Genomic DNA, 24874 nt, shown 5'->3' on the forward strand with positions numbered 1-24874 from the left:
AAGGGCTGGGAGCAGCGTTGAGCATGATGAGTGCGAGTTGCCAGGGCAAGACCCTAAAGGATACATGGGATATCCTCACGGTGTGCCCCGCAAACCCAGGGCCTGATAAAGCGCCTAGGACGCCTTGGCCGTATGTGTTTAGCCTATTGACGGCCTGTTTATATGCGATGCGTTGGTTTTGCATATGTTATCTGTTTGTGGGTTTTCTTGCTGAGCTTCGGCTCACGGATGCTCTGTGGTGCAGGTTAGGGCAAGGAAAAAACCAACCAACCATGAGTGTAGCAAGCATGAGGCGACGTGTACATGTTTGGCCTACCTGGCTGCCACAACCAGTAGATTTTGGGAGATGATTGTAATAAAACCTAGCTTTTGTCATTTAGCCGACTTGGTTGTATTTATATGTTGTAAATATTTCTAAACTGTATTTCGAGATCCCAGGTGTTAAACTTTTATGATTTTCACTGAAATATAGTTATTTCTAAAGTTTCTACTCTGTTGATGACTTAATTACACTTTTGCTTAAAAAGCCTCGATTAGTGAGTGATTGCACGTTTTTAAACTCACTTAGTAACGACTCTAAGGCAGTAGGGCGTTACAACTTGGTATCAGAGCGAGCCAAGGTTATTGGTTCTGGAGATTGACCGAACATGTACGCTCGCTGTTAGTGACAAGCTCGACTCAGGGTTGGTTGGTATGATTGGCTAATATGCTTGAATATGTGTTTGAATATTCTGTTTGCTTGCTTATTTCATATAGAAAATAATGAATGAGTTAACATATGCATGATGCCAGGGCATGGCCCGTTGTGTGTTATATGCTATCAGTATAATATATGAATCACTGCTTGTGGACGACTAATGTTTTTGGGAGGCGGTTTTGGATGTTGTTGTCATGCCTGATGAGTGGCGTCGTTGGTTGCAGGCATATTTGTTGAGATGCCTCGACAATCATCTAGAATCCGCGGCAGTAGGGCCGAGGATGACAACTAGGGTCAGGACCCTCCACCTGCCCCACAGAATTGGCCAGAGATGTTTGCCGAGATGGAGGCGAGACTGCAGCAAACAGAGGAAGAGCTGCGACAGTTGAGGTAGCGGGCCTCACCTCAGGTCACTGGGTTGCCCGTTCAGCAGGTTGTGGCGCCAGTGCCAGTTCAGTTTGCTATGGAGAATAAGTGGGAACCTTTGTATGAGAGGTTTAGGAAACAACATCCTCCCACCTTCGAGGGTGGACTAGACCCACTGCGGGCAGAGCAGTGAATGAATATGATCTCCTCAGTTCTGGATTTTATGAGGGTTCAGGGAAATGAGAGGGTAGCTTGTGCTAGCTACATGTTTAGAGAGGATGCCCGCATCTGGTGGGACGTGGTGGTTCAGAGAAGGAATGTAACAGTTATGACCTGGGAAGAGTTCATAAACTTATTTAATGTGAATTATTACAGTGTGGCAGTTCGAGCTGTGAAGGTTGATGAGTTCATCAACCAGACTCAGAACCGATTGACAGTGACAAAGTATGCTTTGAAGTTTGACAGATTGGTGAAGTTTGCACCAGATTTAGTGCACACTGATGCAGGGGTTTAACGTTATGATCGCCCTCGATGTGAATATTACTTTAGATCCAGAGACTACTACTTATGCCCAGGTAGTGGACAAGGCCCTTACAGCTGAGAGGGCCGAAGATCAGATCTGGAAGGAAAGCACTGTTAGGCGTGATGCCGGGAGGACAGTGCCTCTTTTTGTTGGATCCATCCGGGGTAGTGGTTCTGGTGAGCAGAAGAGGAAGGCCCCAGATTACTTTGTTCCTCCTAGTTTAGATAGGAGGGCACGGGGTGTTTCTACTGGCCGACAGGGTGGAAGTGACAACTGGAGGAGCTTTCCAGTGTGTCCGCGGTGCAGGCGGTGACACAAGGGTGAGTGCAAGATCAGGGCCTGCTTTGTTTGTGGGAGTGCCAGTCATCTGAAGAAGGAATACCCTCAAGTCAAGATGGAGGAGCAGAAGCAGAGTGACAGTCTTGCTCCTGCCAAGGTATTTACTTTGACTCAGACCGAGGCGGAGGCTAGCCCCTTAGTTGTGATAGGTCAGATCTCTAGTGCTGGTTCTATGTATACTGTATTGTTTGATTCAGGGGCTACCCATTCATTTGTATCTACTAGAGTGATAGATCAACTTTGTAGACCTAGTGGTGTGTATGCTAGGGAATTTCAGACTTTGTTGCCAACAGGAGAACTGGTAGTCTCTAGGAAATGGATTAGAGCATTGCCAGTAGAGGTAGATGGTAGGGAGCTGTCTGTTGATTTGATTGAGTTAGAGATGGATGACTTTGATATGATTCTAGGGATGGATTGGTTGTCGAAGTATGGGGCAACGATTGACTGCAAGCACAGAATGGTGACTTTTGAACCGAAAGGGGAGGCACCCTTTGTATTTGTGGGGACAGTTAGTGGACTGCGAGTACCAATGATTTCAGCATTGAAGGCTAGAGACTTGATACAGGAAGGTTGCATGGGATTTCTAGCAAGTGTTGTGGATACCTCTAGGGTGGTGTCGGTTGGACCGAGTGAGACTAGACTGGTGTGTGAGTTTTCAAATTTGTTTCCGGCAGATTTGCCGGGGTTGCCGCCGCACCGGGAGATTGATTTTGTTATAGAATTGGTACCAGGAGTGGAGCTAGTATCTAGGATACCTTACAGAATGGCTCCAGCGGAATTGAAGGAGTTGAAGATTCAGTTGCAGGAGTTACTTGATTTGGGGTTCATTAGACCGAGTTTCTCGCCATGGGGTGCTCCAGTATTGTTCGTGAAGAAGAAGGATGGATCCCTTAGGATGTGTATTGATTACAGGGAGCTAAACAAGTTAACTATTAAGAACAAGTATCCACAGCCTAGGATCGACGATTTGTTTGATCAGTTACAGGGAAGAACAATGTTTTCTAAGACAGACCTCCGATCAGGTTACCATCAGTTAAGGATCAAGGAGGAGGACATACCAAAGACCGCTTTCTGAATGAGGTATGGACACTATGAATTCCTAGTTATGTCCTTTGGATTAACCAATGCCCCAGCAGCCTTTATGGACATGATGAATAGGGTTTTAAGAGATTATCTGGATAAGTTTGTGATTGTGTTCATTGACGACATCTTGGTGTATTCTCAGTCAGAGACAGAGCACGAGCTGCGTCTGTGGTTGGTTCTACAGCGGTTGAGGGAGCATAAGTTATATGCTATGTTCAGTAAGTGTGAGTTTTGGTTACCACAAATTACGTTTCTGGGCCATATTGTTAGTAAGGAGGGGATTCTGGTTGACCCAAGTAAGATTGAAGCGGTCAGAGATTGGCCTAGACCGAGTAATGCTCTTGAAGTGAGAAGCTTTCTGGGCTTAGCGGGGTACTATCGACGGTTCATTGAGGGGTTCTCCAGAATAGCTACGCCATTGACAGAACTAACAATGAAGAAGACAAGGTATGTCTGGATGGACAGATGTGAGAACAGTTTCAAGTAGTTGAAGAGGCGATTGATCATCGCGCCAGTGTTAAGCTTGCCGACAGATAATGAAAAGTTTGTGGTTTATTGTGATGCATCTAGACAGGGTTTGGGGTGCGTGCTGATGCAAGCTGGTAAGGTGATAGCCTATGCATCGAGACAGTTAAAGGAGTATGAGCAGAGATATCCCACACATGATTTGGAATTGGCTATGGTGGTGTTCGCACTTAAGTTTTGGAGGCATTATCTTTATGGTGAGAAGTGCAAGATATACACCGACCATAAGAGCCTAAAGTACTTCTTCACTCAGAAGGACCTGAATATGCGCCAGAGGTGGTGGATGGAATTGGTTAAGGATTATGATTGTGATATCCTATACCATTTTGGGAAGCCTAATGTGGTGGCCGATGCATTGAGTCGGAAAGGCCCAGGACAGTTGTTTAGTTCGAGGCAGATATCTGATAAGTTAACCGAGGAGATGACTAGAGCAACTATAGAGTTGGTGGTTGGTCAGTTGGCCAACATCACTCTTCAGTCTACACTCCTTGAGAGGATCAAGGAGGTGCAGGGGAAAGATTCCTAGTTGAGAGGTCACAGAGAGATTGTCTTAGTCGGAGCGACTAATGACTTTTCTATTTCAGAGATGGGATTATTGAAGTACAAGGGTCGGATCTGTGTTCTGATGGATTCTGATATCCGGCGGGAGATCTTAGATGAATCACAAACTACTCCCTATTCTTTGCATCTGGGTACAACGAAGATGTACCAGGACTTGAGAGTTTTGTATTGGTGGTCGGGCAATAAGAGGGATGTGGTGGATTTTGTGGCCAAATGCTTAACTTGTCAGCAGGTCAAGGCTGAACATCAGAGGCCAGCGGGGTTGCTGCAGCCTCTGGGGATCCCAAAATGGAAGTGGGAAGATATCACCATGGATTTTGTGGTTGGTTTACCGAGTACCGTGGGTTAGCATGATTCGGTGTGGGTGATTGTGGATAGGTATACCAAGTCCGCCCACTTTTTGCCCGTTAGGACAACTTATACTATGGAGCAGTATGCTGAGTTGTAAGTGAAGGAGATTGTTTGACTTCATGGGGCTCCGAGGTCGATAGTATCCGACAAAGACCCCACCTTCACTTCCAAGTTTTGGGAGAGTCCGCAGAAGGCTATGGGCACACAGTTACGGTTTAGTACCGCTTATCATCCTCAGACAGATGGGCAGTCTGAGAGGACGATTAAGATATTGGAGGATATGCCGTGAGCCTGTGTGCTAGAATTTGAGGGATCATGGAGTAAATATCTCCCTTTGATCGAGTTCTCGTACAACAACAGTTATCAGGCGACCATTGGAATGGCTCCGTACGAGATGCTTTATGGTAGGAAGTGTAGATCACCTGTTCATTGGGATGAGACAGGTGAGAGGAGGTATCTGGGCCCAGAGATGGTTCAGAGAACCAATGAGGCGATTAAGAAGATCAGAGTGCGAATGCTCGCCTCCCAGAGTTGTCAAAAGAGCTATTCAGACCTGAAACGCAGGGGCGTGGAATCTCAGGTTGGTGATCATGTGTTTCTTAGGGTTTCACCTTTGAGGGGAGTGAAACGGTTTGGTGTTCGGGGCAAGCTGAGCCCTAGGTTTGTTGGCCCTTTCGAGATTCTGGAACGGGTTGGAGAGGTAGCTAATAGACTAGCGATGCCTCCAGCTTTATCAAGGGTTCATAATGTTTTCCATGTATCCATGCTCCGGAAGTATGTGTCAGATTCGACGCACGTTCTAAGCTATGAGAATCTGGAGCTTGATTAGGATTTGTCCTATGAGGAGAAGCCAGTTCAGGTTCTTGATCGAAAAGATAAAGTCTTGCGGAGCAAGACCATCGCCTTGGTGAAAGTGCTGTGGAGGAAAAACAAGGTTGAGGAGGCGACATGGGAACTTGAGTCAGAGATGAGGGAACGGTATCCCGAGTTGTTCAGGTAATTTCGAGGATGAAATTTTTGTAAGGAGGGGATAGTTGTAATGACCCGAATTTGCTAATAGGGCTTAGCGCCTTGATTACCGTGCCTGGAGGGCAATAAATGATTTAATGTGTTAATATGTGAATTTATGTGAGTATGTGACAGAGATGCATGTTTAGTTGAGTTAAATGTGCATGTGGGCCTCGTTTGGATAGTAGGGGTATGTTTGTGATGTTAGCCCATTGAGGGCATAAATGTGATAAATATGATATGCATGTGATATATTTCTGTGTAGCACGATCCGAGACAGTCCTGGGAAGCGGTTAGCCCAAAAGTCACAACGGGGTTGAGAATCCGACTCAGGGTGAGTCGAGGGGTGCTTTGGGTATTAGATGTATTATGGGGTGATCGGGTTATGGAAATAAATATTCAGAGATATATTTGAGGTTAGAGTGTATAGGAAAGAATATTGGGGAAATTAATATTTTGGACCTCGAGGACTTATCAGGATTGGGTAAATGACTAAATTGCCCTTGGGTCAATTAAGGACAGAGGCTAAGCTTAAGGGGCAGCTTGGTCATTTTGTGAGAATAAAGTTAGATATAGTTAAGTAAAAGAAACTGCTAGAATCAAAGGGAAGAATCAGTTTTTCAGCTTAATCCTCTCAAATTTGGTTTATTAATTTGGCTTGTGGTGTATGAGCTTGAGAGATTTCCAGCAGAAATCCAGGGCTTGAGGCTTGTTGAGAGAGCTTTGAAGGTGGAGGAGCAAAGAAGGCTTGGAATTATCAGCTGAGGTAAGGAGTTTAACTTTCAAATTTCTTGAGTTTCAGTAGATTGTAGTTTAAACCATGAGCTGCATGTGAATTGGGATTATGATGTTAAGTTTGATTGTGAGCTGAGTTTCATGGTTGTGTGAACTTATAGCAAAGTTTGGATGGTGTGGTTGAGGGACTTAAGCTTAATTTCTGGGTTGAGGTGATGTTGGGTGAGTTGGTCTGAAGAAAATGCAGGAAGAGATGAAGATTTATGGGTTTGGAGGTGAGGACCGCGGCCCTAGGAGGGGAATGCCGCGGCCCGTGTGCGTGTGCGACCATGGGAGGCCAAGGAGTTGGATGCGCGCTGCGACCCGTGTCTGCTTCAGTGAAGTGCTAGCCTCTGTTTCGAGGCTAGCCGTGACGCTTGTGGGTAGGGTCTCAACTCTTAGTGCCAGTTTTTGTATTAATGTGTGTTTAGGCTTGGGAACTCAAAGGTTAAGGCTCGGGATGGATTTTATCACCCGGATTGATAGAATCCAAGGCTCCGGAGATTAGAGTTGTGATTCAAAGTTACTTAATGGACTAGAACTTGATGGATGGATATTGTTGATGTGTTGTGACTAGGGTTTCAGCGAGGCTCAAGTTAGAGGACTGTGCTCGGGATATCAGTGCTCGGAGAGCTCGGGACGCAGGTAAGAAAACCCTTGTTCCCATAGAGCTTGTATGCAGGGCTGAGCCCAATATGTCTGAATTGCGGGGCGTAACCCTTTGATTGAATTTGTTAGTGTTCAATATTTGTTTACTATGCTATGAATGCTATTGTGCAAATGTTCGACAAGAGCCGGGAACGGCATAGGTCGAGGTCGGCAGGGACCGGGAACGGCAAAGGGACGGGAGCAGCGTTGAGCACGTTGAGTGCGAGTTGTCAGGGCGAGACCCTAAAGGATACCTGGGATATCCTCACGGTGTGGACCACAAACCCAGGGCCCGATAAAGCACCTGGGATGCCTTGGCCGTATGTGTTTAGCCTATTGACGGCCCGTTTATATGCTATGCATTGGTTTTGCATATGTTATCTGTTTGTGGGTTTTCTTGCTGGGCTTCGACTCATGGATGCTCTGTGGTGCAGGTAAGGGCAAGGAGAAAGCCAACCAACCATGAGTGTAGCAAGCATGAGGCGGCGTGTACATGTTTGGCCTGCCTGGCTGCCACAACCAGTAGATTTTGGGAGATGATTGTAATAAAACCTATATTTTGTCGTTTAGCCGACTTGGTTGTATTTATATGTTGTAAATATTTCTAAACTGTATTTTAGGATCCCAGGTGTTAAAATTTTATGATTTTCAATGAAATATAGTTCTTTATAAAGTTTCTACTCTATTGATGACTTAATTACACTTTTGCTTAAAAAGCCTCGATTAGCGAGTGATTGCACGTTTTTGAACTCACTTAGTAATAGCTCTAAGGTAATAGGGCGTTACAAGAATCTAGTTCATTTTCGGCTTTGAAATTTACGACTCAAGATTTCATTAGGTTGGATCGTTTTGATGGTACTAATTTTGTTCCTTGGCAAGATTAGATTAGGTTCTTGCTAACCACTCTGAAAGTCTTCTATGTCTTGGATAAAGACCTAAAGGCCATGGAACCCGCCAAGGAGATGACACCCAAAAAGTCATCGAAGAAAGGAAGAAGCGCAAAGAAGAAAAATTGATTTGTAGGGGATCACATTCTCAATGTGCTATTGGATCGATTGTATGATCTCAACACCAACACCAAGACCGCCAAAGAGATTTGGGAAGATTTAGAGAAAAAGTACAAAGCGAAAGAATAAGATACAAAGAAATTCCTTATTACTCAATATATGGAATGTAAGTTTTATGATATGAAACCCCTTCTTCCCCAAATACACGAGTTACAAATTATTGTGGACACGTTATCTACCCTAAATATTGTGTTGTCAGAGTAATTCATTGTTGGTGCTATAATAGCCAAGTTGCCTCCATCTTGGAGGGGCTATAGGAAGAAAATCCTTAATAAGAATGAGGACATTTGCTGGGAGGAAATTCTCAAACCCTTGAGGATTGAGGAGGAATGTCATTCTGGAGATAAGAATGAGGAGGAGTCTAATGGTGAGACTTCAAAGGCCAATGTGGTGGCTAATCCTCCTAAAAAGGGCAAATGAATTGGCAAGAATAAATGCAATGGTAAAAAACTCTTAGGGCCTAAGAAGAATGAGGGACAATTCAAAAGTTCCAAGGGACATTGCTTTGTGTGTGACAAGAATGACCACTTTGCTAGAGATTGTAGGTTCAAGAGGAACCATAACAATGAAGCAAGAGTCAATTCAACTGAAGAAGAGCTAGTGGAAACACTTAGCGAAATCAATGCCATTCATGGAAATGTGAATGGGTGGTGGCATGATACTTATGCGACCATTCATGTTACCTATGATAGAACTTTATTCAAGACCTTCTTCAAAGGAAGGGAATAAGATTCAAATGGGCAATGAGAAAAAGTCCAAGGTTGAAGAAAATGGGACTATAAACTTATTCTTCACATCCTACAAGAAGGTTATACTCCCTAATGTTGTATATGTACTGGAAATGAGTAGAAACCTTGTGAGTGGAAATTTTCTTGGCGAACCGGGAATCAAGGTTGTGATAGATTCCAACAATGTTACTTTGTCCAAGGGAAATGTATTTGTGGGGAAGGGATATGCTTGTGATGACATGTTCAACCTTTGTACTGCTATTGATAATTCAAACAGTAAAACTTTTAGTTCTTCTTGTTGTATGCTTGACTCAAATTCTATTAATTTGTGACATGTTAGACTTGCACATATATGATTTAGCACAATTAAAAGAGCAATTAAATGTTGATTGATTGATTGTGATAATGTTGAGCATGATAAATGTGACCTATGTGCTAAATCTAAAATGGTAAAGAAACTTTTTCCAAGTGTTGAAATAAATTCTAAGGTGTTAGATTTGATACATAGTGACTTGTGTGAACTAAATGGAATGTTGACTAGATGGGAAGTAGATATTTTATTACTTTCATAGATGATTTCTCTAGGTTCAAATATGTATATTTGCTTAAGAATAAATATTGAAGCATTTAATGTGTATAAATCTTATAAAGCAGAAGTTAAAAATCAATTAGAAAGGAAAATAAAAGTGTTTAGAAGTGATAGGGGTGGTGAGTAGTTTTCAAATTATTTCAACTTGTTTTGTGAAGACCATGGAGTAATACATGAATGTACCGCCCGTTATACTCCACAACAAAATGGTATAGTTGAATGGAAAAATAGAATATTTATTGAGATGATTAATGCTATGCTATTACATTTGAAATTGAGTTTTAGATTGTGGGGTGAAGCCTAGCTATCCGCTTGTCATATTTTGAATAGTATTCCCATGAAGAAAAACAATATCTCTCCATATGAGTTATGGAAGGGAAAAATATCAAACATTGGTTATCTTAAAGTGTGGGGGTGTCTTTCTTATTGCAAGAACACAGATCCTAAAAATACCAAGTTGGGTCCAAGGGCTATAAGATGTGCATTTGTGGGCTATGCCCAAAATAACAAAGCTTATAGATTATTAGACTTGGATTCTAATGTGATAATTAAATCAAGAGAGGTTAAGTTCTTTGAGAACATGTCAAGCGATGACAACAAGTTAATAGAACCAACTCAAATTAGAGAGCGTCAAGAGGAGACTCCTAAAATGGTTGGTGAGAAACCTCAATTCCTAGAAAGAGCCAAAGGCTCAAAAATTTGGGATCAAGTGAGAAATGTTCTCAAATAGAGACGTTATACCTTATAGAAGGTAATGATGAAGTAGTCACTTGGAAATATCCAATAGTACTTCAAATAGAGGATGATCCCAAGACTTTCAAAGAAGCTATGTCCTCAAGGGACTCTACTTTTTGGAAGAAGGCAATTAATGATGAAATGGATTCAATTATGTCAAACTGCGCTTCAGAATTGGTTGACCTTCCAAAGTGGTCTAAACCAATTGGGTAAAAATAGATATTTATAAGTAAATACCATACCGATGGCACCATACAAACCATTAAGGCTAGATTAGTAGCCAAATGATTCCAAAAAAAAAAAGAGGGAATAGATTGCTTTGACACATATCCACCGGTAGCAAGAACTACTTCTACTAGATTGTTATTATCCTTATCATCTATATATAAACTTTATGTTCACCAAATGGATGTCAAAATGACATTCCTAAATGGGGAACTCGGGGATGGGATCTGTGGAACAACCAGAGGGTTTGTTCTCCAAGGAAATGAACATAAAGTGTGCAAACTTGTCAAATAATTATATAGTTTGAAACAAGCTCCAAAACAATGGTATGAGAAGTTTGATAAAGTCATTGTTTCAAATGGATTTAGACACAATAATTCAAACAAGTACTTATACTCTAAGACTTGTGAAGACTATGTCATATTAGTGTGTCTTTATGTTGATTTTGAGTAATGACATGAGAGGAACAATGGAAAAAAAAGAGGTTTCTATCTTCTAACTTTAAAATGAAGGAACTTGGAGAGGTGGATACCATTCTAGGTATCAAAGTTAGAAGGAATAGTGGGGGTTTTGTATTGAGTCAAACCTATTATGTCGAGAAAGTGCTTGACAAATTTAGTCATCTCAAAATCAAAAAGGAAAATACACCATTTGATTCAAACATGAAGTTTGAAACGAATGAGGGAAGAGCGATGGCTCAATTAGAATATGCAAGTGTAATAGGAAGTCTAATGCACCCCGATCATTGCACAATAGTTGATATTATATATGTGGTTAGTAAACTTAGTAGGTTTAATAGTTATCCAAGTATCAAGCATTGGAAGGCTATTGAGAGAATTATTGGATACCTTAAGAGTGCCAAAGGTATAGCGTTCACTATTCAAATTTTAGTAGGATAATTGAAGGATATTCTGACGCAATTTGGATATCAGGAGTGGGAGATAATCTCTCCACCACTGGTTGGGTGTTTACTCTTGGAGGAGGTGCTATCTCATGGGGCTCCGAGAAGCAAACTTGTATATCACACTCAACCATGGAAGCATAATTTATAACTCTAGCGGTAACCGACAAAGAGACCAAGTGACTTAGAGATCTCATGTTAGATATCCCTTTCACTGCAGATATGGTATCAACAATTTCAATACATTGTGATAGCCAATTCACTCTTGCTAGAGCATATAATAGTGTGTATAATGGGAAGTCTAGACATATTAGTCTAAGACATGAATATGTGAGACAATTAATTCAAGATGGAATTACATCAATCTCATATGTTAAGACAAGCGAGAACTTAGCAGATCCATTTACAAAACCTCTTGTGAGAAGGTTAGTAAGTTTCACTTCAAAAGGCATGAGACTGAAACTTCTAGAATAAAAGATTCAACAATTATGGCAACCCAACTCCAAACTTGTGAACATCAAGGGAAAAAGTTCAATGGGTAAGAACAAGTCATTGACAAGTGAATGGTTTCAACACTAAACCTTTCTGTGAGTTCCATCCAAGATGGCTAGTGTTGGTTTCTACCGAGTTAGGGTTAAGCTTAGGCTTTTAATGAAGTTTAGTTGAACAAGAATCTGTAAAGGTAACAAAGATGTTGTAAGAACTTTACCTACGTGAACTTAGAGGTGGTGTTGCCTCTCATGGGAGTAGAGTTTCTCCCCAGAATGTTCATGAAGGGATGAGCACATGACCATATGAGTGCTAAGCGAGAAAAGTGGGAAAACAAAATATCTAGTGGAGGTGTGTGAGGTATCACCAATTTTATCACACAGAATACTTGGTTCAAGCTTTTAAGCTGCCAATGACTTCGATAAGGAACTTTACTTTAGGCACCAATACTGTTTTGAGCTAGAGGTTCAAGTTTGTATTTAACAAAGTAGGGGATTGTTATGATTGGTTAATAACAAAGAATAAGTGTTGTTATATAAGTTAGGTATAAAACACTTAGTAAATTTCACATAGTGAAAATAATAAATTTGAGTTTCAATTGTAGGCACTTAAAAATTGTATTTTTGGGTCCAAATTTATACATGGAGGTATCTAAGGATGCTAAAAAAGTTTGGGAGCATTTGGACAAATTTTAGGTCAGAATTTGGGGGCTTTGGGTAGAGAGGGTTGCGTTGCATCGCCTCTTTGGAGGTGTTGCATCACCTAAATGGGAAGGGGCTTTGAAACCCCAGCAAGTGATGCAGCGCCTACTAGGAGGCGACGCATCACCTAGCGTGTCCCTACGGATATGTAAATTAAGCTTCAAATGATATGTTCAAAAGCTCTAATCATATTGGTTAGACTTAATGATGGTGCCTATACTATAAAAGAGTTCTATTGTAGTTTTGGAAGACTTGATCACTCTTTCAAATCTCTCTCTAACCCCTCTCTCCCTCTAGCTTTCAAGATCTCAATTTTTCTCCAAGAAAGTCATAGAGAAAGTGATTAACTTTGTGAGATTATAGGCTTCTTCATTCCCAATTCCTATTTCCTCTTAGAAAAAGCCTCAAGCATCAATGGAGGGCTAGGAAATAGATAATTAGGACATAGATACACCTCGTGTATAAGCCTTTGGTAGTGTTTTGCATAGGAAGAAGAAGTTCAAGGTGGTGGTCCAACAAGGGTTTTGAAGCTTCAAGAAGGTTGAAGAACTTTGATTTGCTACTAGGGTTTGCATCATCTAACTCAATCTTTTCTTGGTCTCTATCTAGGATAATTTCTTGTAGATTCTTATTATTTTGGTGGTGTAATCTCATTCTCCCCCAGCAATTTTTGGGCCCTATTCACTTCGCGGCATAACACAAAGAATGAGACATCAACTTCCCCTTCTTCCTCCTCCTCATGCGACACCCTTTGATTGAAGGAGTAGTGGACTTGAGGCTTTAAAGGAGCACTGAGGAGACCATTAAGCCACTGACTTTGTGCAACACTTCAGGAGGCGATAAAGCTCCTGTCCCTTCTCCTCTCGTGCGGTGTCGTTGCTGTTTCCAACCTGCCGAGTTCGAGCATCCCATCGCCTCCTCTGTCCAAGCCTCATCTTTGTATTAGTCAGTTTTCTACACCCCTTCTCTTGTCCATCAATTTCACACCTTGTATGATTTTTTGCTATAGTTCGATTGAATGCATGAACCTTAGACTTTTCTTCGGAAATCTTCTCATTCCTTGCTAGATCCAAGAAATTGGTGTTATAATTTGTTAGTTTTAATAGATTTGGGATTTCCCTTGTCGAAATTGCATTTTTGAGTCTCCCAATTTTGTCATAGGGGGACGTAGTAGAATTTGGGTCTTCAGATTGACCATAGGCATCGCTTAGGTTGTTGAGCTTTCTTAGCATTCAACAGTGGAGGAAGCTTTCTGTTGTGGGTGTAGGTCGCCTGGGGTACGCCACTCGCGGGGATGATTATCGACGGAAACTCGCAATGAGATAGGCGACTAGAGCCCGCCTATTGGGGAACAACGAGTAGCGATCAGGTATGGTGACAGGCATTGACGGAGTGACTCCGTCGCTTGGGCAACTAACGACTCGGCCACCTTTCGCGAGTGGTGATGACATAAAAATGTTTATTGGCGACACACCTTGGCGGGTTGAATCCATCGCTTGGGCAACCCGGGGCTCGCCCACCATTGGTGAGTGGCGATGATGGCGGTGGGGTAATCGATGATTGGCGCAGTTTGGCCATCTTGGGAAATGGCGATGGCGGTGATGGCAATCATCAAATGGCTCGATTTGGCCACTTTTTGTGAATGGGGACATGGTGTTTTCTGTTATAATTGGTTGAATACATCGTGAAATTGGTTAGGCACGAAGAGATACAAAAACCATAACCGTTTCACTAAAGTCAACATGTGAGAGTTGACTTTTGGTATAGGCATCTATAAATCATCTTTTTGGGTCCAAAGAGTTTCTTTGGAGTATGCAAGAGTACCCAAGAAGTTTGGAGGCATTTGGGGATGTTTTGAGACATGTTTTGTGGTGCCAAGTCAAGGGGACTTATGTTGCATTTCGTTTGGGAGGCAACACTTCACTGGTCCCTGGAAACATAACACAGGCGACACATCACCTACATGGTGGAAATGCATCGCCTAGGTGTAGGCGACGCATTGCCTGAGCTGTCCGTACAAGACCATACAATGATGTGTTTTTGGCTCCAAAATTCAAATCAAATGCTATAATCTTATCGGTTGAGTCTAATGAGGGTTTCTATACTATTTCTATAATCAAATGATGCATTTGAGATTTTGGTGAATTGATCACTCAAAACTCTATCTCTCTCTAGCTCTCAAGATTACTAGTTTTCTACAAGATATTCATCAAGAAAACTCAACTTGCATGAAGATTCAAGGATTGCGAATCCCATTCTCATTCTATTGTAGTATCTTCAAGCAATCTCAAGGAGGAGGCTAGGAATAGAGATTTTTGGACAAAAAATCTCAATTTGTGTCAAGCCTCTGTTACAATTTTTGAATCACATAAAATCATAGACTTGTGATTTTATGTAACCAATGTTATTCAACTCAAATGTCCATTATAATACTTGTTTTATTTGTGTTATGTTCTTTGTATTATTCTTCCATTAGAGAATATATTATCCTTTTTCTATTATTTTGAATTTTAATATACAAAGCTTGGTTTATACCCTTATCCCCAACAATAAAAAATCTCTAACCCAAACCTAAGTTTTGTACCAAAGATTATCTATCTCTAAGGTCTAACTACTAAGACTATGGAAGAAAGCTCATCAATCTCATCCCTCAAGTTCATGTCTCAAGATCTAGTGAGACTAGATCAATTTGATGGCTCAAACTTTGTGCGTTGGCAAGACAAGATTGTAGAGTCCAAGAACTTTACTTAGCTAGTTAGATAGTAGTAGTAGTAGTAGTAGTAATAGTTAGTAATAGTTGTAGTATGTTTATTACTGTGGATTTTGGTTCAAGCCGGGACTTAGTTGGACACTCGTAGGAACACTTGTAGATTTTATAAGTTTAACCTATAGTTTAAGAATATTAATTATAACATAAGGTTTAATTAATATAGCTGATTATGAAGATGATATTTATTATACTATAAGGTTTAGATAAACCCAATAAGATAATGACATTTGTCTTGTGCATGTTTATTGAGAAATTAAGTATTTTGAGGAATAGTTTATTAAGAGTAACATTCGAAAATCCCAGAGTCTGCCAGCAGCTTTGAAATAGTTATAGGACTCAGTCAAAGTTGTTTACTCAATTCAAATTAGGCTGAAAAGGTGTAATTACGTGTATAATATTTCAGCGTATGCTGATATATCGCAGCTCTAGGGGAGATATATCGCCACTCGGGGAATACAAAAACACGTATCTTCACACAACCACTTCGACGAGCCTCGGGAATATCAGCCCAGGCGATATATATTACCTAGCATGGGCGATACATCGGCTCTAGGGCATGATTTTTGAATAATTTTGAAATTGAGCTCAATTTATTCCATAACCTCTTGATAAGTCAAGAATCTTTTTGACCGAGCCTTAAGCCTCTGCTGAACGAATATTCAAATGATTTTCAATTTAAAAGTTATTATTTTTTATTCAAGCTAAATGAAGATCTTTTCATTCTTGAACTCTATAAATAGGACCTAGTACCCAGCCATTTCTTCATTCATCAAGCTGAGTTCAGAGCCTTCAAGCTGCTAGGTTTACTTTAGAGTGTTAAACACTTGGGTTGGGGTTATAAGCTATATCATTCTAAGCTTATTAAACACGTGGGAAGTAAGGATAATAGTGTGTATTCCGATATCGAGGTGTAGTTCGGTTATAGTGCATTCAAGGTATTCCTATTTCTAGTTCCTTTCTGTATTGTTTTATTAGTTTTTATAGTTTTTCTCTACTCAATTCCTAACTCCCTGGTTTCATTCGTGGTTAGGCATCTAAGTTCTTTGAACTTGAGGCTCTTGTTGGTAAGTACCTTCTCGGTGGTTTAGTTCATTCCTTTTCATCTCTTTCTTTTAGAATACTCACCTTTATATTAATGGTTTTTAGGAGTGTTCCAAAAGCCTGTCCTTGTTCTCTCATCCCGGTATTTGGTAGGGAAAATAGGATAGTATTATATGCTTATATGATTATGCTATAGTATGTTTTTATATGTTATATGTTTTGGGGCTTATAGTTGCTTAAATAACAAACCCCAACACTTTTATGTTTTTGGGGCTTATAGTTGCTTAGCTAGCAAACCTCATTATTTTGAGGCTTATAGTTGCTTAGTTAGAAAACCCCAATAGTTACCATGTACATTGTAACGCCCCAAACTCCAGGGAACGTTACGGCGTGCCTTGTAAACAGTGCTAAACTCGCTAATCGAGTCATTTGGCCAAAAACGTGATCTAGGTATGATTAGCGATTTAGGGATTAAACATTTTGGTTAAGATGTAACGTTTCACTAGAACGTTTAATATATACACTGGGATCCCGAAAATAAAGTTTCAGAGTTTATTACAGAAAATATTTACAGCAGGCCGTTCTAAGCGGAAAAACAGGGTTCAACCCTAGTTCCACTTTAAACCTCGGCTGTGGCGGACGAGCAGCCGCATATGTACACATCATCACCTAAGCTCTCCAACTCAAGGATGGTCCAGCTTCCTCTTGCCTTTACCTGCACCACGTAGCACCCGTGAGCCAAAGCCCAGCAAGAAAACACAATAAAGCGTGACATAGTCTCAACAACGATAATAATAACCATTCAGGACTATCAGTCCAAGCAAATAGGTGACAATAGCCAAAAGTCACAATAATGAGCATCGCTCCTTCTAGCCATGTGACGATAGGGTCACCAGGGCTTAACTGACAAGTGATCCTTTCATAAGTTTGATTAGGATAGGTGCATGGTGAATGGTCACCAACATAACCTTCCTCTCGACCCTAGAGTCGTGCAATGGACAGCGTCCCTTGGCCATGTGACAAACAGTCACCGGGGTCATATACCTTGGCCATAAACATCTAGTCATAGACCAGGCAAGCGCTTATAGTTCTCATTGACCTTCCGGTCGGTCCAGCATTAATACCCCATATGAGTCATTCAATGCCGACCTCGATTAGATCTAATCTTTAATCGACCCGGCGTTCACAACGCACTGCCACTTCTGACCCTTGGGTCGGTAAAACACGACCAGTGCTCAGCCCGTGGTGAACTTAACTAATAAGTCACTGCTTCACAGACAGATCTGACACCATTGTCGATTCTGACTAATAAGTCAGCGCCATACTCAGGTAAGCCATGCCACCAAACATATATCACATGTCCAATATCCATAGACAAGGTATTCAGCATGCTTACTAAACAGATGCCAGTACAATTAGGACCATATACAACCACAGAGGCTCAAGCTCTGAACAATGTCATACCCAGTATACAAAGCATGTCCTAACCACATGTTTCTCAAGCATCATATGCAATATATCTAGCTATCCAACATGCACCAATAACAGCCATGCATGTCACGTATAATAGTCAACCAACATGCATCAAGAATAGCCATGCATGTCATACATAATAGTCAACCGACATGCATCAATAATAACCACGCATGTCACATATACACAGGGTGCAGTTTTCTTACCTCAAAGTTGAGCTAGAACGATTAACAGAACGACCCTTGAGAACGACCAACTTTTAGTCCTTTAGCGGTCACCTAGTCATAACCAAATATAAGGTATCATCAATAAAAATGATCAACTTAAGTTCCCCAATCAATAACTAGCCTCCAGAACACCAATCCCCACTTAACCGGGTACTAGGTTCAACCCCGAGGCCTATGGCTTGAATCCCCAAGCTAAAAACTTGCTTTTGGTCAAAATGGCCTTAAGGGCCACGACCCTCCCCTGCTGCACCGCGGCGCACCCTCAAACAGAGAGGGCTCTCCCTCTGCCAGTCGCCAAGGGCCGCGGCGCACCCCTGCTGCGCCGCGGCGCCCAGCCCAGACCAGCTAGAACGCCCTTAACAAACCAGTTTTTTCCCCTGTGCGATTTCCTCTCAAACCAGTCCTTCAAACCTTCATAAAACCTCTTCCTAACATACAATTAAACCCCTAGACAACACCCATAACCTCCCCTTATCATCCATCAAAACCCCTTTGAATCCAAACTTCTAACAAGAAATCAAAGCTGAAAAAAACAAAGAAGAAAACAGAGTATCACCTGAGTTCAAAGGCTAAAACTCACCTCAAACATAGCTTTGAATCCCCTTTGATGGTTGTTACAGGTTCCCTAGCTGCCACCTTTAATCCCCTAGCTCAACACCTCCATTTGAGCTCTCAAAATTCAAAGAAAGGTGAGGGAGGAAGCTTGTACGAGATGGAAGGGAGAAAGAGAGGATAGGCTCTGTTTTAATATCAATCTACAGCCTTTATGTCATATATATCCTTAGGGTCAAAAGACCAAAATACCCCTAAGTCTTCTAGAGCTTCTAAAGCCACTTCAAGGGTAATTTTGGCACATTCCACTAATCCCGTTAATCATAATTAACGCTTCCCAATTCCCGCTAATCTCAATATTCCCAAATACCAATAAATCATATCCCATTACCCCTTTAAGTCCCGGTAATGCTCTAATCATTAAATTCACCCCGAGACTCACCCCGAGCCCCGAACTTAAACCCATTATGACTAGACCGAACACTTACATCTCATGATCGTCTCATGTCGAAAAGCTTGAACCAATCCACCTTATAATGTGGCTATATTAATTAATCACAATCATGCACCCAAAATATACAATTACGCCCACAGTGGCCAAATTACCAAAATACCCTTATAATAATAAATACTCACATATGCATGCATCCACCACCATATAATAATATAATTCACGTAAACATGCTTAAAATCATTAAATACTATAATAAATCAATTATGGCCCTCCTGGCCTCCTAATCAAGGTCCTAAACCTTATTAGGAAATTTGGGGCATTACATACATGGGTTAGAATTATGATATATGTTTATAGTATATGTTATATGTTTATAGCTTATGTTTATGTATGTGTTTCATGCTTGTAGTAGATTTTCCTTGCTGGGCATTAGGCTCATTCCTTTGTTTTAGGAAAATAGTTATGGCGGCGGGAAGATTCTTGGCGGCTTGGGATTGTGTATTGAGGGAGAATGGATTTAGTGGACTGCGCGAACAATTCGAGGACGAAGTTTTTTAAGTCTTTTAATTATGATTTCTATGTATTTCCGCACTTGATTTTGTAACCAATTCATTTAAGATTTAAGTCATGTTTTACTTTATTTTCAAACAATGGGATCCCATGTTATGTTCTGAATTTTATGTTAACCTTTGTTTTACAATTTTAATAAAGTTATGACTATTTCATATGTATGTTTTCTTAAGATTAGTATTTATGTATAGTAGTTATTAATGGTCCAAAGTCTAGAATAAGTTGGGTCATTACAAAGATAAAGTTTCTTCTCACAACATTGAAAGTTCACTACATCCTTGACAAATATTTGAAGACTTTGGATGCTCCAAAGGATGATGATACTCAAGAAGTGATCGAGGAAAGGAACAAAATTGAAGAAGATTAGCTAATATGTAGAGGCCACATACTCAACCCCCTCTCAGATCATCTCTATGATCTATACACCAATACAACATCGGCAAAGGAGATATGGGATGCACTTGAGAACAAGTACAAAACTGAAGAAGAAGGTACAAAGAAATTCCTCATAACTCAATACATGGAAATTGAGTTCTTTGATGGAAAACCCTTACTCCCCCAAGTACATGAGCTACAAGTTATTGTGAATAACAATACTAGAGTCCTTTATTGTGGGTGGGATCATAGCCAAGTTACCTCCATCTTGGAGGGGCTTTAGAAAGAAGATTCACCATAGGAATGAAGATATATCTTTGGAGGAGATCCTAAAGCATCAAAGGATTGAAGATGAGTCTTGTTCTAGAGAAGAGTGTATGGAAGAGTCCAATGGTGGGAAATCCAAGGCTAATTCCATAGAGAAACCCTGACAATCCAAAGGGAAGGCCACAAGAAAGCTCAATAAAAGAAGGACACATACTAGGGGTTGAAAGAGAAACTAACTTTTTAGATTTGATACATAGTGATTTATGTGATTTTAATGGAATAATTACTAGGGGTGTACATAGGTATTTTATTACCTTTATCAATGATTGCTCTAGATTCACATACATGTACTTGCTTAAGAATAAAGATGTGGCCTTTAGCATGTTTAAAATCTATAAAGCCGATGTTGAAAATCATTTGGAAAATAAAATTAAAGTGATTAGACGTGATAGGGCCGATGAATAATTTTCCAATGAATTCATTGCGTTTTGTGAGATGCAAGGTATAATACATGAATGGACAACCCCGTATACACCCCAACAAAATGGTAAAGTAGAAAGAAAAAATAGAACATATGATGAAACGATAGATATGCTATTACATGCAAATTTGAGTTTCGCATTATGGGGAGAAGCCTTGCTATCCGTTTGTCCTATTCTAAACTGGATTCCTCTAAAGAAGAATCAAATTTCACCATATGAGATATGGAAAGGAAAGAAGCCCAACCTAGGGCATCTCAAAGCGTGGGGGTGCCTTGCCTATTGCAAGAGCATGGAGCTTAAAAGGACCAAGTTGGGTCCAAGGGCCATTCAATGTGTATTTGTAGGCTATGCCTCAAATAGCAAGGTCTATAGGATATTATACTTGGAGTCTAATGTGATAATTGAATCAAGAGAACTTGAGTTCTTTGAGAGTTTGTTGTATAGTTACAACAAGCCTCAAGAACCGTTCTTATTAGAAGGAAATCAAGAGAAGTTACCTTCAAAGGTTGTAGAACAACCAAAATTGCCTAGAAGAAGTCAAAGGCTTAAAGAAAGTGGATCACAAAATAAAACCTCCCAACTTAGACTCTTTACCTAGTAGAGGGAAATCACAAGGGAGACGCTTGGAAGTATCCAATGATACTTCAAGTGGATAATGATCCTAAAACTTTCCAAAATTCTATGTCCTCAAGGGACTCTACCTTTTCAAAAGAGGTGATAAATGAGTAGATTGATTCAATTATGTCTAATCACACTTGGGACATTTTTGATCTACCACAAGGATCAACGCCAATAGGTTGCAAGTGGGTATTTCAAAGAAAGTAGAACACTAATGGGACCATTCAAGCCTAAAAGGAAAGGTTGGTGGCCAAAGGGTTTAGACAAAAGGAAGGCATAGATTATTTTGATACCTATGCATCGGTAGCAAGGACAACTTCTATAAGATTGTTGTTTCCCTTAACATCAATACACAACCTATATGTTCATCAAATGGATGTCAAAACAACATTCCTAAATTGTAATCTCGATGAGAAGGTCTACATGGAACAACTGGAAGGTTTTGTTCTAAGAGGAAATGAACATAAGGTGTATAAGCTTCTTAAATAATTATATGGTTTAAAAGAAGCACCAAAATAATGGCATGAGAAGTTTGATGAAGCCATTGTTTCGGATAGGTTTAGATACAATAGTGTGGACAAGTACTTATATTCTAAAACTTGTGATGACTATGTCATCTTGGTGTATTCATATGTTGATATTAAGTAATGACACAAAATGCATATTAGAAACGAAGAATTTTCTATCTCCCACTTTCAAAATGAAAGACCTTGGAGAGGTCGATACCATACTAGGTGTCAATGTTAGAAGAAATGTGGATGGATATCCCATAGGTCAAGCTCATTATATTGACAAGATGCTTGACAAGTTTGTTCATCTTAATATCAAAGAGGCAAACACACCTTTTGACTCAAGTCTAAAGATTGAAAAGAATGAAGGGAGAGCAGTGGATCAACTAGAGTATACAAGTGCAATTGGAAGTTTGATGTATGCACATTATACTAGAGCGGATATTGCATTTGAGGTTAGTAAATTAAGTAGGTTTACTAGAAATCTAAGTATCAAACATTGGAAGGTCGTAGAAAGAATTTTTAAATACCTCAAAAGGACCAAAGGATTGTGCCTCCAATTATAAGTCTCCTAAGATACTTGAAGGATATTCCAATGCAAGTTGGATTTCCGGTGTAGGAGATAATCTATCTACAACCGGTTGGGTGTTTACCCTTGGTGGAGGTTCCGTTTCTTGGGGATCTAAGAAACAAATGTGTATAATTATTCAAACTGATAAATTAACATAAGGATTATTTTGAATTAACCAATATTTATTTTGAAATGATATTTATATTAATTTTAAATAACTATTTTCTTAATTTTAATTAAACAAACAAGTGAGAAAAAATTAGGGACACAAAGTGTGGCGCCACACTCATGTTCCAAGTGTCCCCGGGATTTGAATTTTGAATTTCAAATATTATTTGTTTATTTTATTGTTTTAATTTGATCAAAATAAATAATTAAAATAAAAATCTAATAGATCAGTTTTGAATTAATTAAAAAAGAAATAAAGTTGTTTTATTATCTTTATAAGTTTAAAAATATACGATCTTTAATTTTAATAGAATCAGACGATTAGTCAGAAAAGTATCGATAGAAAATTTCTAAGCCCGGAAATTTTATATAACTCTCTAAAGCCTCCTATTCTCCAAATTCTCTAGATCTCACGTGTTGAGAATATCTAAATCATCAAACCAGTGAATCTTAGGTGCCCACACACGTCCTAGTGTGTTTGAGGAACGACTTGGAAGATTGTGGTGTGAGTCTTTGCTAGAAACGGAGATCATTTGATTATACAAAAAGACTCAAGAACTCTTGATAGGCTACAAGAGGTATTCTTCTTTCCTTTTTGTGTGTAGAATTAATGTATAAATATATGTATTGATCCTGGCTCGATATTAATGATTTTTAAAACCACCACAACCTTCCGCTGCATCACTGATTTTATTCAAATTAATACCAACACTTGCATTGTGTCGCCTCTAGAAGGCGACGCCTCGCTGGTCCCTGGAAACACAACACAGGCGACGCATTGCCTGCATGGTGGCGATTAAAATCAAAATTCAAATCAAATGCTCTAATCTCATTGGTTTAGTCTCCAAAATTCAAATAAAATTCTCTAATCTCATTGGTGTAGTCTAATCAGGGTTCCTCAACTATTTAAAGAAGTCATTTGAGTTTTTGGTGAATTAATCACTCACCTCTCTCTCTCTCTCTCTCGCACTAAAACTTCTGGCTATAGCTCTCAAGATTACTTGTTTTCTCCAAGATCTTCATTAAGAAAGCTTGACTTGCATAAAGATTCAAGGCTTATGAATCTCAATCTCATTCAATTGTAGCAGCTTCAAGCAATCTCAAGGAGGAGCCTAGGAATAGAGATTTTTGGACAAAATATATCAATTTGTGTCAAGCCTTTGTTATAATTTTTTATTCACATAAAATCATAGACTTATGATTTTATGTAATCAAAGTTCTTCAACTTAAAGGTCTATTCTACTACTTGTTTTATTTGTGTTATGTTCTTAGTATTATTCTTTCATTAGTGAATAGTTTATCCTTGTTTATTCTTTTGAATTGTAATATACAAAGCTTGGTTTATAGCCTGACCCCCAACATTTTCCACCTTTGGCGATGGGTCGTCTCGCTAAGTTCCTAGAACTTAGCCCCTCGATCTATTGCTTCACCAAGTGGTGATGCGTGAACCATTCCCAGCTCCCCGCCATTCGTACTCCGTTGAACAAGGCAGTTCTGCCATTCTTGACCACAACCTTTCGATTGAGTCACCGGAGACTAGGACTTCCTCGCCAATTGTGAGGAATAGGGAGGTATACTATGTCTCTTTTTTGTTAATTTGTGCTTTCAGGTTTTTGCGCTTTCACGAACATAGAGCGGGCCTGTTATGCTTGATTATCTTTGAACCTTGGATGCTAACTTTTTGCATATTACTTTTTTCAGATATTCTCGCAGAATGTTGATTGTTGAGAAAAGTCGCTTGCTGCACAGACACGGCCCCTCACCAACCTCAAGGGGCTCGAGCTCGGCCGAGGCGGGAAGCGGTCTGCCTTGCCATAGTGGAGTTTGGTTCTTCCTCTAGTGCTGATTCTGTCGAGGTTGCCCGGCGAGTTCACAATGTGCCCATTCATCGGTCGAAGGTAATTTCAATGTCCTTCCTTTCGACATGACTAGGAATAGCTGAGCTAGATGATTAATCGCCACGGTTTGTGTGACATTCACAATGCAACCAATGTCCATATATAGAGCACTCAACATGCCTCATCAATAATCATGTATGTCACATACTGGGTGCAGTTTTCTTACCTTAGGTTCAAGCGTAAAATAAATAGAGAACGACCCTTGAGAATGATCTGTCCTTAGGCCCCTTAGTGGTCACCTAATCATAAACAAATATCAAATCCCATTAGTAAAATAAGTAATAAAAGGTTCATGAACTAAAACCCAGCGCCTGGGACCTCGAATCTTACTAAAACGGTTAATAATTCGATCCCGAACCTTGAGAATCGAAAACCCACGCCTAAAACTCATTAAAACCCAACCTGGCACAAGGAAGACAGGCGGGCCGCGAACTTCCCCCAAGGTCCGCGGCGCCCCCCCAAGACATGAACCCCCCTGTCTGGGTGCCAGGGGTAGGCCGCGACGCGCTTGCTATACAGAACAAAAGGGAAGCTCTTGGATATTCAAGTCGCGACTTGCATGAACTCGGTCGCAACTTGACCCCGTGAA

Source organism: Humulus lupulus, chromosome 5, assembly GCF_963169125.1.
Source record: "Humulus lupulus chromosome 5, drHumLupu1.1, whole genome shotgun sequence".
Lineage (NCBI taxonomy): Eukaryota > Viridiplantae > Streptophyta > Magnoliopsida > Rosales > Cannabaceae > Humulus > Humulus lupulus.